This window comes from Leguminivora glycinivorella, chromosome 23 (genome assembly GCF_023078275.1).
Source record: "Leguminivora glycinivorella isolate SPB_JAAS2020 chromosome 23, LegGlyc_1.1, whole genome shotgun sequence".
Taxonomy (NCBI): domain Eukaryota; kingdom Metazoa; phylum Arthropoda; class Insecta; order Lepidoptera; family Tortricidae; genus Leguminivora; species Leguminivora glycinivorella.
The window spans coordinates 6,382,757-6,399,616 of NC_062993.1; positions in this window are offsets into that span (position 1 = coordinate 6,382,757).

Below are 16,860 nucleotides of genomic sequence, written 5' to 3' on the forward strand. Positions count from 1 at the left end.
TTGATATTGAATGCAGTTAGAATGTATGTAGCTAAAGTAGGTAGGTCGATACCAGTCATCTTTGAACCTTCCAGTTTTTTACTTAAAGTTGTTTTTACCGTAGGTATCTTTATTTCAGCCGGACTATCCAAACCAACAACCAACAAACTGTCCTGCAGTTTGGCAGAAGAATTAATGTTATCAAAAAAGGGTTTATTTTGAGAATAAACGTTTTTTTTAATCGTTGACGCTACGTGGCCGAACGCAGTCTGTCTCTGTTGCGCTACTACAACCCTGTAGTACCCACATAACCGAATGTCATTTCTGCGACGCGAAACGCCACCGAAACGCCGCAGAAATGTAGTCTGGCTCTGTCGCGCCAATACGCAAGAGCGATAGATAGATAGCTACGAAAGAGATATTATCGTAAGCGTATCGTGAGCGTTTGTGCATTCGGACCACTTTTTTCAAAGTTGTCCACCCCACTTTTTTTTTGGATTTGGAAATTTTTATGTGTCTTCCACTCAGAATCGCGAGCTCTTTCAATCCTAATAGGAGAAAAAAAGTGTCCTAAGGTTTTTTTCCCATTCCGTTACCATTTTTCATACATTTTGTATGGCGGTAACGGAATGGAAGGTTCGAAAAAATGTATGGAAATATTGGGTCATATTTTTTCTTCTATCAGGATCGAAAGAGCTCTCGATTCTGAGTATCAATCGCGTAAAAAATACCCATGTTACAAAAAAAGTGGGGTGGACAACTTTGGAAAAAATGGCCCATTCGGCTATGCACACTGGAGAGCGATAGAGAGAGGTATACGACACGCTTACGAAGCCTATGCGATTGTGATTATTTGTAACGTTGGCTAGGTATTGATAGGCTTGGTTGAATATAAATTGTAGTTTTTACTAAAGTAAGGTATAATTGCGAAACGAAAGTGTTTGATGAACTTTTTGCGTCTGGTTTTATTTTAGACGTAATTGTTTAAAGAACAGGAGGATAAAGGTCAAATTAATTATTTAAGTTAAATAAAACTAGTAGTGTACCGATGTACTCCGTGTGTAAAGTTCGATTGTTATTGTTAATGAGCTCCCTGCCGAGGTACCTATTCCCGATGAACTACAGTATGGGGTTCTTCAAAAAAAGAGTGTACAAGTTTCTAATGGGTCGGCAACGCGCATGTGAAACCCCTTGAGTTGCAGGCGTCCATAGGTGACGGTGACCGGTGACCACCAGGCGGACCGTATACCTGTTTGCCACCGACGTGGTATAAAAAAAAAATTTGTAGGTATAAATATTGACAACCGTGAAATCTTGTAATGTATTTTCTTTTATCAAGGAAGTGTGCAACATATTTTTAATGCTACATCGGTGGCAAACAAGCAAACACCCCGCCTGAATGTAAGCAGTGTACAAGTTTTTAATGGGTTGGCAACGCGTTCGTGACACTCCTAGAGTTGCAGGCGTCCATAGGTGACGGTGACCGTTTTCTATCAGGCGGACCGTATGCTTGTTTGCCACCGACGTAGTGTTAAAAAAAAGTCACGTGGACGCTTGCAACTCCAGACTTTCCAGAGGTGTTATATGCATGTTGCCGTCTCCAACACTCCGCACCTCCGTTGAGCTCTGGTAACCTTACTCACCAATTCAGGAAATTTAAAAAAATAGGCAATTTTTGCGATTCAGACTCGCACTACTAGTGTTTCGTACCACTGCAGTCTTTTTTCGCGTTTCGTCTTTAGACCGACTAGCGTTTAGGTAGTCAGTTTTTATCACACCGTACTAATTTGGTCATAAAAGAATGGTACCTACTTACTTAGGGGCTATGTAAGGCTTCAGAGCGCCTTATGTATCACTGCGACCATTTCTGATCTGTTGTGATACTTAATATTGTAGACAGCTGGCAGAACATATCGTCACTATTTTAAAAAATTACATCTCACGCTGTTCCTCAAAGTTAAAACGCAGTAAGTCTATATGCATTCCATACATACTTACTACAATTTTCTTTTCATTGACAGACGAAGATACAAGTTTTTTTAAAAGTAGTGACGATATATGACTATGCGCCATATTGCGGAATTTTATTAGAACTATTTTCAACATACTTCCTGATACTGCCTATACTGCTCGCTGCCGAGGTATTCCCGATGAACTACAGTAAATATGGGGTTCTTTCTAAAAAGGTCGACAACGCGCATGTGACACCCCTTGAGTTGCAGGCGCCCATAGGTTACGGTGACCGCTTTCCATCAGGCGGACAGTATACCTGTTTGCCACTGACGTGGTATAAAAAAAATACTGAACTGTCAGCGCATACATCAGAATAACAGCGCCCTCTTGAGAATAGTCCATGCGCGGATCCAGGGGGGGGGGCATGGGGGTCATGACCCCCCTTGGGCCTAGGTTGACCATACAAATAGACCACGCCTGGGCCTTTACCACGTGACCCCCCCCCCTGGGAACGAAGCTGTATCCGCGCTTGGAATAGTCATATAGTATTTCTAGATCTTTAAATATTGTAGGATATTCTTGGGACAGATTGACTAAGACCCACCGGGAGTTCAAGGATTGTTGTGGGTACTCAGAGAATGATACATCAGCTTAGCAGGCAGGGTCACTAACCACTACTAGTAGGCTACACCGGTCCTCAAAAGTATTACTTTTAATTTTAACTCTTGCTACAATAAAATACAATAAAATTAATAAAAGTTACTTAATACTTAACAACATACTGTAAAATTAAAATTTAAAAAAGAGCGTACACCCATCTTAAAGGCCGGCAACGCACCTCCAACACCTCTGGTGTTTCGGGTGTCCATGGGCGGCGGTGATCGCTTACCATCAGGCGACCTGTCTGCTCGTTTGCCTCCTATCCCATAAAAAAAATATAAGTACAATCTACTCAATCTAGGTTGTCCATTGCCATCCAACGCGGCAATGCGGCAAGTTTAATGGGCACCTTTGCACCCGGTACAGCTCGCGGAGATCTACTTACTAATATTTTGAGCCATATCAGTTATTTATAATCAAAGGTCACTTAAACAATTATTTTGTGAAATTGATAATTTTATATAATCAATAACGTCAACTGCATATTTACTGACTTAATCTCGTTGGCATTACATTCCTAACAATCCTAACAGTAATTAATACAGTACGGTAGTAATTATAAACTGATTAATATAACCGCTTTTCAAAATTGTCTAGGAAATACTTATTTTTTATAAATAAATAACATTCACTACTTCATCGCATTTTATTTGCGTTTCATGTATAATAATTATGAATAGCACTTTATTACATCGGAGTCGTGTCCAATGCGCGCAGCGACGTAGACGCATTGATGATTTAATTTAATTATAAATTGCGAAATCGCGCGGCCCTGCCGCTGCCGGCAAATTGACACGATGGCAGATTCTAAACAGGGTCAACCCATCGTAAACGAGTTCCTCGCTTTTCTGCAAGAGAAAAATAAACTGCTGCGGGAAGGAGCGATGGATGCGGCGACTGCTGTTCAGATGTCTTCGCGCGCGTCGAAGTTCACCGTGGAAGACATCTGTGTAGCGAAGAAAGTGTTGTGTGAGTTCCTTGGAATAGCCGGCACCTATGTACCTCACCGAAGAGGAGATGAAACTGGGAAGAAGAGCCTGGAGGACATAATGAAGATCCTCAAAGACTTCAACGACCGGATTCCGGAGTTTGTGGCGACGGATATCTCCAACATTTCGTCGTACAATCCGGACAACGTCGACGTCAGATGCTTGTTTAAGGAAATCGTGGCCCTAAGAACAAGTTTAGCCGAAATGAATACGAAGTTTGAAGCTAGCCTAATTACTATTTCTGAGTTACGTGAAGAAATAAAATGTTTGCGAATTGCCCCAACTCAGACAGCGGCTTCAAATTTCAAGTCTGATAATCGACCTGCTGACAAGTCGGTTTGTTTGCCTGTTGCCGGCGCAGTAAAATGTGTCGCACGCGCCGATCCGCCGCCCGCGCGCCCCCCGCGCGTCCGGCCGCCACATGTCCCAACGAACTCGCGTCAGCGTGCGTATGCTGACGTTGTCGGTGAGTCCGTCGCAACGAACCGGGTAAATGCACCTGTAAAGGTATCACGGGCTCCTATTGTGGAAAAGTCTGCCCGCACCAATGTGGATGAGGAGGGATTCACATTGGTGCAAAAGAAGAGCAACGCGCGCAGGGCGCCTCGTAAGACTTTGTGTGGCAATGCGGAACCAGTGAATTCAGGTCTACGGATTGCTACGCCGAGTAGGGCGCTCTACGTGTCGCGCTTGCACTACTCCGCCGGGGCTGATGAGGTGGTGGAGTACGTTCGCCAGAAGACTGGCTACACGCTGAGAGTGTTCCAGCTACAGTCGTGCCACTACGTGCACTTCAGTTCGTTTGTGTTGCGAGTGCCGCGGCCGCTGCAGGACACCATCGCGAGTGCAGACTTCTGGCCGAAGGGCGTGCTGTTTCGGCGGTTCCGGGGCAACCTGCCGAACCCTACGCCGTGTCAGACGACGCAACGGAGCCACGCTGTTACGTCGTCGCCTAAATAGAATATTGTTTTTTTTTGTCTGATTTTTACTGTTTTATGTGCTATACCTATTGTTTTTATTTTTTAGTTTCACAGTGCTTTGGTTTTACTGTTATGCTGTGTAACTTATTTGAATAATAAATAAATAAATAAATAAATTAATTAATTACTGCTACAACTCGATAAAATACTGTGTAAAAAGCGCAAAAATTGCGAGCATACTCATTTTACAGACATCCACTTAGTGAAAAATGGCGCGAAATAAAAAAATGTGCGTTTAGTTGTTCATGTTTTAATTTGCCACCTTGTTCTCAGAGTATACTAATATTAAATTATGAACATTAATTCAATTAAAACTTCATGTGATTTAAATTTCCACCATCCCACCTATTAATATTAATACCTATCACCACCACGGCAGTCAATGATCTTTATTTTTTTGCAACGCGGTTATTGTAACCGGATTCCAATTAGCCACCCCAAGTGTGGCGTTAAAAATATTGCAGCGGACACTTTCCCGCCGCGACGCCGACGCCATATTGATTTTTCTTTTTAAACGAGCGGTTTTTGTTTTCAGCCAGTGTCGTCGGGGTAGTTTTTTTTAACAAAGTTTAGACAATTGTTGAACACATGCCATTTGAGGGGGATTTTTGAATTTCGATAATCTGTGGAAAACGAATGATTATTATTCTAGAGACACGAACGATAGTAATTAGGAATCTACTATTAAACATAACTTTTGACCACTCGTTTAAAAAAAAAAACCTACTTATATAAAAATAGAATTTAAATGTCCAGCATCCAGTGGAGATATTAATGAAATGAACATAATGTACGAATGTGACCATGTGAATTTAAAAAATCACCTTTTAATATTGTTGAGGCGTTGTACCTAAAAAGTTTAGATAAATATGAATACGATACAACTAGCGTCATCTATTACTATTTACTGTTAAATGACACCTTGTATAGAAAGGCAGTTTCCATTCTAACTTTGTTCACCTTGAGCCTTTGAAACTTTGAATGTTCTCAACACTGCCGCAAATTAGCGCTCATATTCACAGATGGCGTTACTAGTATACTGCAATAGTTGGTTTCGATACTTTTTAATTTATTTATTTTATGATTAATTCCTAAATATACCCCATTAAACAAGTTAAATATAAATATTCGCGCATAGTTTTTTTTCTTTTGTTAGACTTTATCACTCTCAATTTTGGTACCTACTTAAGTAATGAGTTTGGAAAATGCTTACACAGTTGAAAAATCATAATAAAATCTATTTAGGCATTAGCCTAGTTGAAGAAAAAGAAACACTAAGTAGGTACTTAAAAAGCAACACATTGCACCAAATTACTTTATCAATCAAATGAAAACGAACAGATTACAAACGCGTATCAAAACCGAATCGGAACTTTTCAACTTTTTTCCCGCCAACACCTCTTTTTGCTCGTCGTTTCCAAAGCCGTATGTTTTTGAAAAAGGAACGTCGTTGTGAGAGCATCCACTAATTGATGGTTCGAGCGGATTCGACGCGCTGCGTTCCTGTAATGTTGAAGTATCGATACAATCGATAAAAAAATTGTGAAAAAAGTCGATGTATCGAATCGGTTGGTACGCCTGTCGGCACCAAATCTGTTTGGATGTCCACAGATGTCAGTGGGAATCGAATGACGTTGAAATTAGTTGGATACAAACATGTGGTAATTTGAAAGTATTATTGTGTTTTAATTAGGGAATGTTAAGGAAGACGGTGACTGTGCACAATATTAATTGGTTGAGGGATGCGAGTGGCAGATGGAATTGAGGTTATTTGTCATTGCTTTGAATGGTGAATCATTCAAATTTTAACAACTTTTGTAATGTAATAGGTTTGTACGATTGCTACAAATTGAACACCATAGTGCTTTTTATTTTCTTTTTGTATCTATTTATATAAATCTACTGTTTACTTACGTACATTTCGTACATACTTTGCATTAACAAAGTTATTTTGATTGATATTAAATCCTATCTTATCTATTAAATGCTAAATTGTACCTATTTTTTTTTAATTTAGCTTATATTCATTTAATATTTAATTGGCTAGGTACCTACTTTTGTAACTGGTTTAAGGAACCTTAATGCTTACAAATAGTTATTGTCGAAAATGTATCTTCAATCACCACTTTTATTTCCGAGTTAAAATATAATAGACATCACTTTCATTGTACACGTTACGGTGATTATGCAAAACAATAACGGGTGTACGCAAGATAGGCGACATCCGAACCGAAATAGTTGCCTCCCCCATTATTCCATTCCAACGACTTCGAAGAGTCCAACCCTTTAGGAGAACCAGAGAATTACTGGACTTGTGGCCAAGAATACAGTCCTCGACGTTTCGTGGCGAAAGATACATAACTGGCTCTGTCGCACAAATAGGAAAGAGGGATAGAGAGAGAAAACTATGATGTGCTACGGATCGTTAAAGATTTGCATCACCCCAAAGAGTTTAAGAGAATTAGGGAAACACTGAGATTCATTTCCTTATAACAATTTATATTTTCATCACACGGGCAATGGCAGCAGCCGCTGGTATACCCCTTATATTTCATGTCAAAAGGGCCTCTACGTGTTGACTTTGGCTAAGTGCACGACTCCCAAAGGTACGGAATACCCAGTGGTTTCCGTGATGGGAAAGATATCTGTCATCGGAGGGCCTACCGCGATCATTGAATAGTTTTTAAATTGCGAGCATCTTTCTCACTTCCTCCCAAGAAGTATCGAAGCCTAATTAGAGAGACAGAAAGTTTTCGAAGCTACAAAACTTCATACTGCAAAGTAAGAACAGTTTTGTGAAAGTGACAAGTAAATACCTACAATTTCCACACAAAATTGTAATGTTTCAGTGCTTTAATTACATTTTATACATTCAGTTTTTAATATTTTATGCCGCACTGTATAACTTTACATTGCACTCGTCTCATCTATTTCGGAGAGCGATAAGAACATCCTAGAGGGCAATTTGTCACACATCGCGACAGAATGATTTATCGCCGTCCACAGACTTGAATAGGCCCCCTCGTAAACCAAACACCCAATTTGGGAGTCATTACGGCCATATAATATAATATGTAGAGTGAAACCGGTCCTAATGACGTTATATTACGGTTCTATAACTTCAATAACTTTTTTTCCTATCTGTGGAAATTATTTAATCTATTTATAACCTCTAAGTTCCGTTTTCGTCTGGCAGAATGCGCCAGGAGCGCGAAGCTATAAAAAAAAACATTCAAGTTCTCGCCAAAATTGTCTATGTTCCATCGCCATTTTCCTTCGCTGTCATTTCTTAAGGATGCGTTCACATTCCTTTACTAATTGTATGTATCGCGCCGTACGAAACACATTTGTCAATTGTCGCCGGTCCCTCCACATAATTAGTTAGTCAGTTATTTCTGGAACGCTTTGACGGCTTATTAAGATTTCAAATTGAACACAAATTAGATGTCACGCCTAACTTATTTCTTAACTGGTATCGAGATGGGTTTTCCTGTTGAAAAATGTGTCTGATGACGTGTAGACAGGTTAGTTTTCCGGGCGTCAAAAAGCTATATGTTAGCGACATCACATCTGTGTCTTGTTCTATTGGTTTTTGACTGCTTGCATTAGTCAAAAGTAATAAGACTTCATTTTGATAATCTACACTCAGATTTGATACGTTTGATACGTATCAATGCGAGGCTTCTAAGAAATATTATTCGAGGCGTCCATAGAACTCGCATCCTATTAATTTTATTCGTGGCATATAGAATGTAGTTTTATTTGTTTTAAAGAGGGCCAAAGTTGATGTTTAACTCCTCACTGGACTTAATACAGAATCTTACTTAGCTATGTTTATTATCAAAAACAGATATTATATCTACATCATAAGAAAAAACCGGCCAAGAGCGTGTCGGGCCACGCTCAGTGTAGGGTTCCGTAGTTTTCCGTATTTTTCTCAAAAACTACTGAACCTATCAAGTTCAAAATAATTTTCCTAGAAAGTTTTTATAAAGATCTACTATTGTGATTTTTTTCATATTTTTTGAACATAGGGTTCAAAAGTTAGGGGGACGCACTTTTTTTTCCTTTAGAAGCGATTATTTCCGAAAATATTGATATTATTAAAAAACGATCTTAGTAAACCCGTCTTCATTTTTAAATACCTATCCAACAATATATCACACGTTGGGGTTGGAATGAAAAAAAATATCCGCCCCCACTTTACATGTAGGGGGGGTACCCTAATAAAACATTTTTTTCCATTTTTTATTTTTGCACTTTGTTGGCGTGATTGATATACATATTGGTACCAAATTTCAGCTTTCTAGTGCTTACAGTTACTGAGATTATCCGCGGACGGACGGACGGACGGACGGACGGACAGACAGACATGGCGAAACTATAAGGGTTCCTAGTTGACTACGGAACCCTAAAAAGGCAAAACGTTAACCTTACCAATTAGAAATTGAGAAAATTCTTTATTTATTTAGGAATTCAGTTTCCCAGATAATTATTTTCCCAGATTTAAAATTCAAAGACACATTGTAGGTACATATGCATCGAAAAACTACAAATAAACTCCAGAGGAACCACTTGAAATGAGATCAATTAGTAAAAGTCAATGCATCATGTATAAACGACACAATTAGTGCGATATCGTGCGCAGGCGCACTTCAAAGTCACTAACAGGCAATAACGATCGTGGGGCATCGGTTCCATAAAGACTTATGCACCAATAATTGGTAAAATTACTTCTACCGAAACGCTTTGTCTCTCTGTAATTTTTTCCATATTAGTCCAATAATTAATGACAATTAGGCATTTTCGCAAGACGTTGATAAACAATCTCACAAAAATCCTTGTTTCACAATAATAATTCATTTAAACATGTGTTTTTGGATCGTTATCGACAAAGAACAACAGTTTTGACTAAACAGCAGTCTATTCTCGAATTAATGGTGTCATCCAAATAATTGCATGTTGTGTTTACCTGTGATAAGTTATAAGTACCTACATTAAGCATGTACTTAATTTTATGCGAGACATGGCCCGTCAAGCAAAATATAACCAGTAGACTCCAGGTGTTTGTAAACAAGTGTTTGCGGCGAATCGTAGGAGTCTACTGGCCACGGACCAGCTCTAATTGACTATGGGAACTGACTGGTCAAAACCCTTAAGACAAAGTCATGTTTTACGAAGGTACATCCAAGCAAGGGCAGACCTGGAAAATTCCCGGAAAAAGAGGGCAAGATCGCCCACGTACCACATGGAGAAGCTCAGTGGAAAAAGAGACGGCATCAGTTGGCCTCGGCTGGGCGGAGCTGGAGGAGGTCGCGCTGGACCGCGAAGAATGGAAGTCCCTTCTGAGAGCCCTGTGCCCCTGATGAGGGATAACAGGATATCATCATTATCATCACCATCATGTACAAAATTTTTAGTACAAACTATTACTAATAAATGTTGGTAAACCTTTAAATAAATGAAATCAAAATTAAATCCTTTTACTAGATACCTACTTACGATTTTATTCTTTTGAGTCAGTTCACTGCTTGCGCATATAGCTGTGAATGCTGTGATTTATCAACCCACGTTCAATTTACTCGAAAGATGTTCATTTTAATTTTATTGTCGATCCATTATGCGACAGTTGGGTTCTGTATATTTTGTATTTATTTTAGAATTGATAACTAATCATATTAGACTAAGTTAACTTTGTAGACTTCACTTATCATTTTACTTCTTCCTGGCCTTCTGTCACGACAGTTCAAGGAGCCTGGGGTCTTCTTGGCAACTGGTCCCAAGAATTGGTGTGGGAATTATATTTACGAAAGTGATCTTACCTTCCATCCCAGTGGAGAAACAATGACTTAAGATTTTGATATTTTCCTTCACCGAAAAACAACTGAGTAATATCAAATGATGTTTCTGACAAAATTTAAAAAAATACCCATGTATTGTATGTACCTACGAGCTGGGGTTTGAACCCTCCTGAGTTAAAGTTGTTACATAGCTGTTACCACTACTCCACCAGCGCTCCGGTAGATTTTCTAAGCATATCAGCGTGGAAGCACTTTAAACGTGAAATAAGAGTCAGATGGTCTAGCCGAATGACAATCGTTGACGCCATCGCCAGATGCCGATTGAAACGCAGTCTGGCTCTGTCGCGCCAATACGAAAGAGCGATAGAGATAGATAGCTACGAAAACGATATTATCGTGAGCGTTTGTGCATTTGGCTACGTACCCTGAGATCACTTTTTCATCATATTATTATAATATGTGCAGAATCGGCTTCTCTTTATATCCACTTGTTGGTTTTAATAAGCACTTCCTAACAGATAATTTTATTAGTGGAACCCTAATTCTCTCGGTAGATTTGTTAAATACAAATTGGTGATTAACATTCCGTTCGCTCCAGAGAGTATTCGGAGCGAAGCGAGGGTTCTTTATGAGTTCCTGCGGGTTCCGGATGTTGTGACTACTGTTAATAACATCTGATTGTTGCGAATTCATACTTAAATAATATTACCCGCCTTTACACAGTCGCTCTATCGCGCGTTCTCGGAGCGTACACGATAGCGCGCGGTTAAGCCTGTACGCGATTGTGTGTTGTTAGTTTTTAAGGGTCGCGTTCTTTCGCGCGTGATTGCGCGTCGAAGTTTTTGAGAACGGAAAGCTCGTGAATGTAAAGGCTAATCGTGCGCGATAGACCACGTTATTATTGTTTATTCTTATTAATAGTATCGATTTGTAAAGAGCAATTAAGTAATTCAAGCACTAATTCTTTAGTCCACGGGCGTATGTCCGCCATGTTGCGCGCGCGAATGAACGTACGTGTAAAGACAACCACGAGATTGCGCGCCCGCTCCAGCGCACGCAATCGCGCGGTCTTTCCCTTTCCCTCCCGTCGGCTTTACACGCGCATTCTTTCGCACGCGATTGCTGTATCACGGCGATAGAGCGTCTGTGTAAAGGCGGATTGAATACAAAATAAGCTCGTTATATGAGTAGGTAATTTAGTTAGTACATTATGCAAATATTAAACTCCAAACCCCAAAGGTTGTTTCACTTTTTAGCGATAAGACCGCCTATTGTCCGCCTCTATTATAATCATTTGTTTTGTCTCCACTGTATATTTTACATCTGTCTATCTAACTCTAACCTAATACAGTCTCTAGTCGTCTCTAGTTTTTAATGTTTTAGAATACTTACTGATAGACGAAGAAGATAGAATACGTTTTAATTTTTGAATGAAAAACACGTCTAGTTCTTAAGTACCTATTAGTAAGGCGGCGGAATTGAAAAAAGTCGTCTAGTTTTGAAGTTGATGTGACTGGAGAGTATACTGCTGACAAGTGGTATCGTTGTGATCGGTAGACTTTACTGAGTACGAAATAATGACTTGTCACTTTCTCAGACTGTGGGGGGGTTAACTATGACGTCACAAAGATCGCGGTCCCGGGTTTCAATTTTTTGCCAATTTGTCTAGAACCCCTTATCCAATTTTGAAAAATGAGGTGTCGATTGAAAGCGTATAACATGCTGATTAAGATTTATTATATGTGAAGAGTATAGTTTTGTTAGTTATTTTTTAATTAATAATAATGCAAAAAATACTTTTTTTACTCTCTTTTTTGATTTTTGTGACTCAAAAAGGCAATGAAAACGGCCACTTAGCTAAAAAATATGTTATATAAATCATTTAACTACATTATTAAGCTATCTGTTGCTTTTTAAATTTCTACGATCGGATAATAAATAAGCAAACTACAACCACATACCTGTAGGCGGGAGTACCGCTTGACACGCGTTCCCATACATTCGGCGTCTACCAAATTACACCTCGCGCAAAATTCGTTTCAAGCAGATATACCTCTAATCTTATTCATCGTAACCTATCAATATTGGTATCATTTGAAAGTACAATTAAAGTACTTTAAGAAACAATGTCAATCATTTTCATAAAATCAATAATCGCCAGTCTGTGGTGGTTACAAAGGAAAAAAGTGGGTATGCAATTTGACTGGTTTCCTAGGTTTGATACCCTAGACGAGTTTAAAAGGGGAGGTAAAGGTGACATATGGGTTGTTCTCTGGCCTAAAAGCTATACAGAGGGTCAGGGGAGAAAAAACTAGGGTTTAAGTTTAGTTTTAAGTTATTTTTTTTTTATTTGTTGATTTTATTGTGTTTAATTATTTTGTAATTTTATCAAGGATACACATTGGTTTCTTTTGCTGAAAATTCCCTTTTTTATGAGAAATGTTATGAATTTCATGGCATTTTCCGATAGAGACTAAAATTAACTTTCAAATAAGGCCACATAGTCATACTGATCATAGTCATACCCTTAATATTATATAAGTAAAAGTATGACTATGTGGCCTACTGATACATAGTCATACCCTTAATATTATATAAGTAAAAGTATGACTATGTGGCCTTATTTGAAAGTTAATTTTAGTCTCTATCGGAAAAAGCCATAAAATTCATAACATTTCTCATAAAAAAGGCAACTTTAGCAAAAGAAACCAACGTGTATCCTTGATAAAATTACAAAAAATTTAACACAATAAAATCAACAAATAAAGGAAAAATAACTTAAAACTAAACTTAAACCCTAGTTTTTTCTCCCTGACCCTCTGTGTAGCTTTTAGGCCAGAGAAAAACCCATATGTCACCTTTACCTCCCCTTTTAAACTCGTCTAGGGTATCAAACCTAGGAAACCAGTCAAATTGCATACCCACTTTTTCCTTTGTAACCACCACAGACTGGCGATTATTGATTTTAAAAAAATGATTGACATTGTTTTTTAAAGTACTTTAATTGTGCTTTCAAATGATATCAATATTGATAGGTTACGATGAATAAGATTAGAGGTATATCTGCTTGAAACGAATTTTGCGCGAGGTGTAATTTGGTAGACGCCGAATGTATGGGAACGCGTGTCAAGCGGTACTCCCCGCCTACAGGTATGTGGTTGTAGTTTGCTCATTTATTATCCGATCGTAGAAATTCAAAAAGCAACAGATAGCTTAATAATGTAGTTAAATGATTTATATAACATATTTTTTAGCTAAGTGGCCGTTTTCATTGCCTTTTTGAGTCACAAAAATCAAAAAAGAGAGTAAAAAAAACGTATTTTTTGCATTATTGTTAATTAAAAAATAACTAACTAAACTATACTTTTCACATATAATAAATCTTAATCAGCATGTTATACGCTTTCAATCGACACCTCATTTTTCAAAATTGGATAAGGGGTTCTAGACAAATTGGCAAAAAAATTAAACCCGGGACCGCGATCTTTGTGACGTCATAGTTAACCCCCCCACAGTCTGAGAAAGTGACAAGTCATTATTTCGTACTCAGTAAAGTGTACCGATCACAACGATACCACTTGTCAGCAGTATACTCTCCAGTCACATCAACTTTTCCCGAGACCCTCTCGCCGCTCTACTATATATCTTTTTTATGCAAAAAAACTGAGTATACTATATCTGTCTGTATGTGTAATAAATCCTGAAACTGAAGAAATATTTTCGAAGCTACCTTCCATTAATTTAAGAGATCACTCAAACATTGTGGATCGCCTAGCATCCTTAATGATCACTTAAAAATAAAGTGTCATAATGAACCCAGATAGAATTTTAATTGGTTCAGTCAACGACGTCAACGTATGGACTGGCAGTTGCGTGAAATATTCGCAGATTTGTCTGCAGTGTGGCAATGAGCCAATAGTGTTATTTTATTTGGTTACATTTTAGTATCGGCAATTTATGCTTCGTTTATATTATTGCGTGTTTAGTTCTTCGATGGTTATAATTTCACTTTATGATTAAATCGAATACATTTAATTTCTAGTAAATATTCTTTATTTATTATGATTCCTAATAGATGCGCTTTAAAAATACAGTAGGATTCTAAGCGAGAGACTCGGTACTCAAAATACTACTTGTTCTTAGCATATATAGCGCCTTACGAAAAAGTAATAAATTTTTCCAATTTGGACCCACATATCTCGAGTTTCAAAACTGTGAATGTGAAGTGAAACTTTTTTCAGACACGGTTATTAAGATCGCTATCCTCATTTTTAGGGTTCCGTAGTCAACTAGGAACCCTTATAGTTTCGCCATGTCTGTCTGTCCGTCCGTCCGTCCGTCCGTCCGTCCGTCCGCGGATAATCTCAGTAACCGTTAGCACTAGAAAGCTGAAATTTGGTACCAATATGTATTTCAATCACGCCGACAAAGTGCAAAAATAAAAAATGGAAAAAATGTTTTATTAGGGTACCCCCCCTACATGTAAAGTGGGGGCTGATATTTTTTTTCATTCCAACCCCAACGTGTGATATATTGTTGGATAGGTATTTAAAAATAAATAAGGGTTTACTAAGGTGGTTTTTTCATAATATTAGTATTTTCGGAAATAATCTCTCCTAAAGGAAAAAATAGTGCGTCCCCCCCCCTCTAACTTTTGAACCGTATGTTTAAAAAATATGAAAAAAATCACAAAAGTAGAACTTTAATAAAGACTTTCTAGGAAAATTAATTTGAACTTGATAGGTTCAGTAGTTTTTGAGAAAAATAAGGAAAACTACGGAACCCTACACTGAGCGTGGCCCGACACGCTCTTGGCCGGTTTTAAATAATAATGACGTTATTCATACCGCGCTTTACTGAAGTAATTTAATTCATTCAGACTGGTAAGTTTTTATAAGCACAAGGCAAGGGGTGAGTATATGTATACTACCTGCTAACATTCTCTTAAAACAATAAAAAAAATTACATGTAATCTACAGTCTAATTAAAAAGAGCAGAAATTAAAAAGTGACAATATCGTAGTGTCGTCCCTTTTTTTCATATCGATTTGAAAGGGATGACACTACAACGCTGCTAATTTTTAATTTCTATTCTTTTTGGTCAGACTGTATGCAAACATACAGTCTGACCAAAAAGAATAGAAATTAATTAAGAATAGAATTTAGAATGGCGGCATTTTGTGAACATCAAAGGAGTGAGCCTTCTGTACTTGTACTATTATATATTCTGTGATTACACTGAACAGGGTGGAGGGCTTTAGCCCGTAGGCGGCTGGAGCAAGCCCAGCTGAGTCGGGCATACTGCCAGGATACCGGGTTCGCAGTATCCAATGAGGATTACCTCCACCTCTGACGAAAAAAAAAACTGCTAGAGTAGACGTTAAACATAGGCTTTAGGCTTTTTGCAGAAGTCAAAACTTCTGCAAAAAGCTTGTCCGTAAACTTCGTAAGTCTATGGGCCCAGTCGTGCGTTTTTTCGCAAACTTTTTTAATTAATCTGAGCCCCGGACGGATGGGATTTCAGCCAGACTTGTTTATTAATGAGAGGAGTTTTATTGTCTCGCAGATTTATAACCAAGATTTGTTTATACCAGAGATGGGCCGAATATTCGGTAAATATTCGGCATTCGGAAAATTCGGCAAACTTTTCAATGTTCGTATTCGGCCGAATAGTTCGGTTACATTGCCTAATATTTACCGAAATTTTCTTATGCACTAAGTTATAGGAACATTAAGAGCCTTATAGTAAGATAAATGTGTACCCATTACCAATCATTGAAACGTTTCTAACTCTAAGCCAGGATTTAAAATATGGCTCAACCGAATATTCGACTGAATGTTCGGTTCGGTAGCAGCTGAACCGAATGTTCGGCCGAATATTCGTATTCGGTAAAGTTCGTATTCGGCCCATCTCTAGTTTATACCCAGGGAAAACGTGAGATATTTACTCGTAAATTATTGTAAATAATCTGTAAATTCTAGTTTACCTCAACAATTAAATATAGGTAAACACAAGTTAGTTGCAGTTCATTCTGTACCGGATCTAAACCATGGTTCATTTTCAAATTCATAACAGCCCTTTACCGCCCACTGCTGAGCATAGGCCTCTCTTCTAGTACGCCATTTCTCCCGGTCCTGGGTGGCTAGCCGAATGGCACAATCGCTCACGAAACGCTCACGAAACGAAGCGCTAGTAGATATCTATCTCTATCGCGCTTGCGTATTGGCGCGACAGAGCCAGCGGCGTATCGCTTTCGTTTGGCGTCGGAGAAATGCCATTCGGCTACGGGGCCTGATGAGCTACTCATAGTTTCATCCAGTAGAGACCCGCAATTTTCCGGATGTCGTCCACGCAATGAGCCAACGGATGCCAAGCGATCATTTTAATACTTAGAGGGCTGGCAGGTTTTTCCAGAAACTTTTTTTTAACACTACGCCGGTGGCAAACAAGCATACGTCCCTCCTGATGGATAGCGGTCACCGTCACCTATGGACCCCT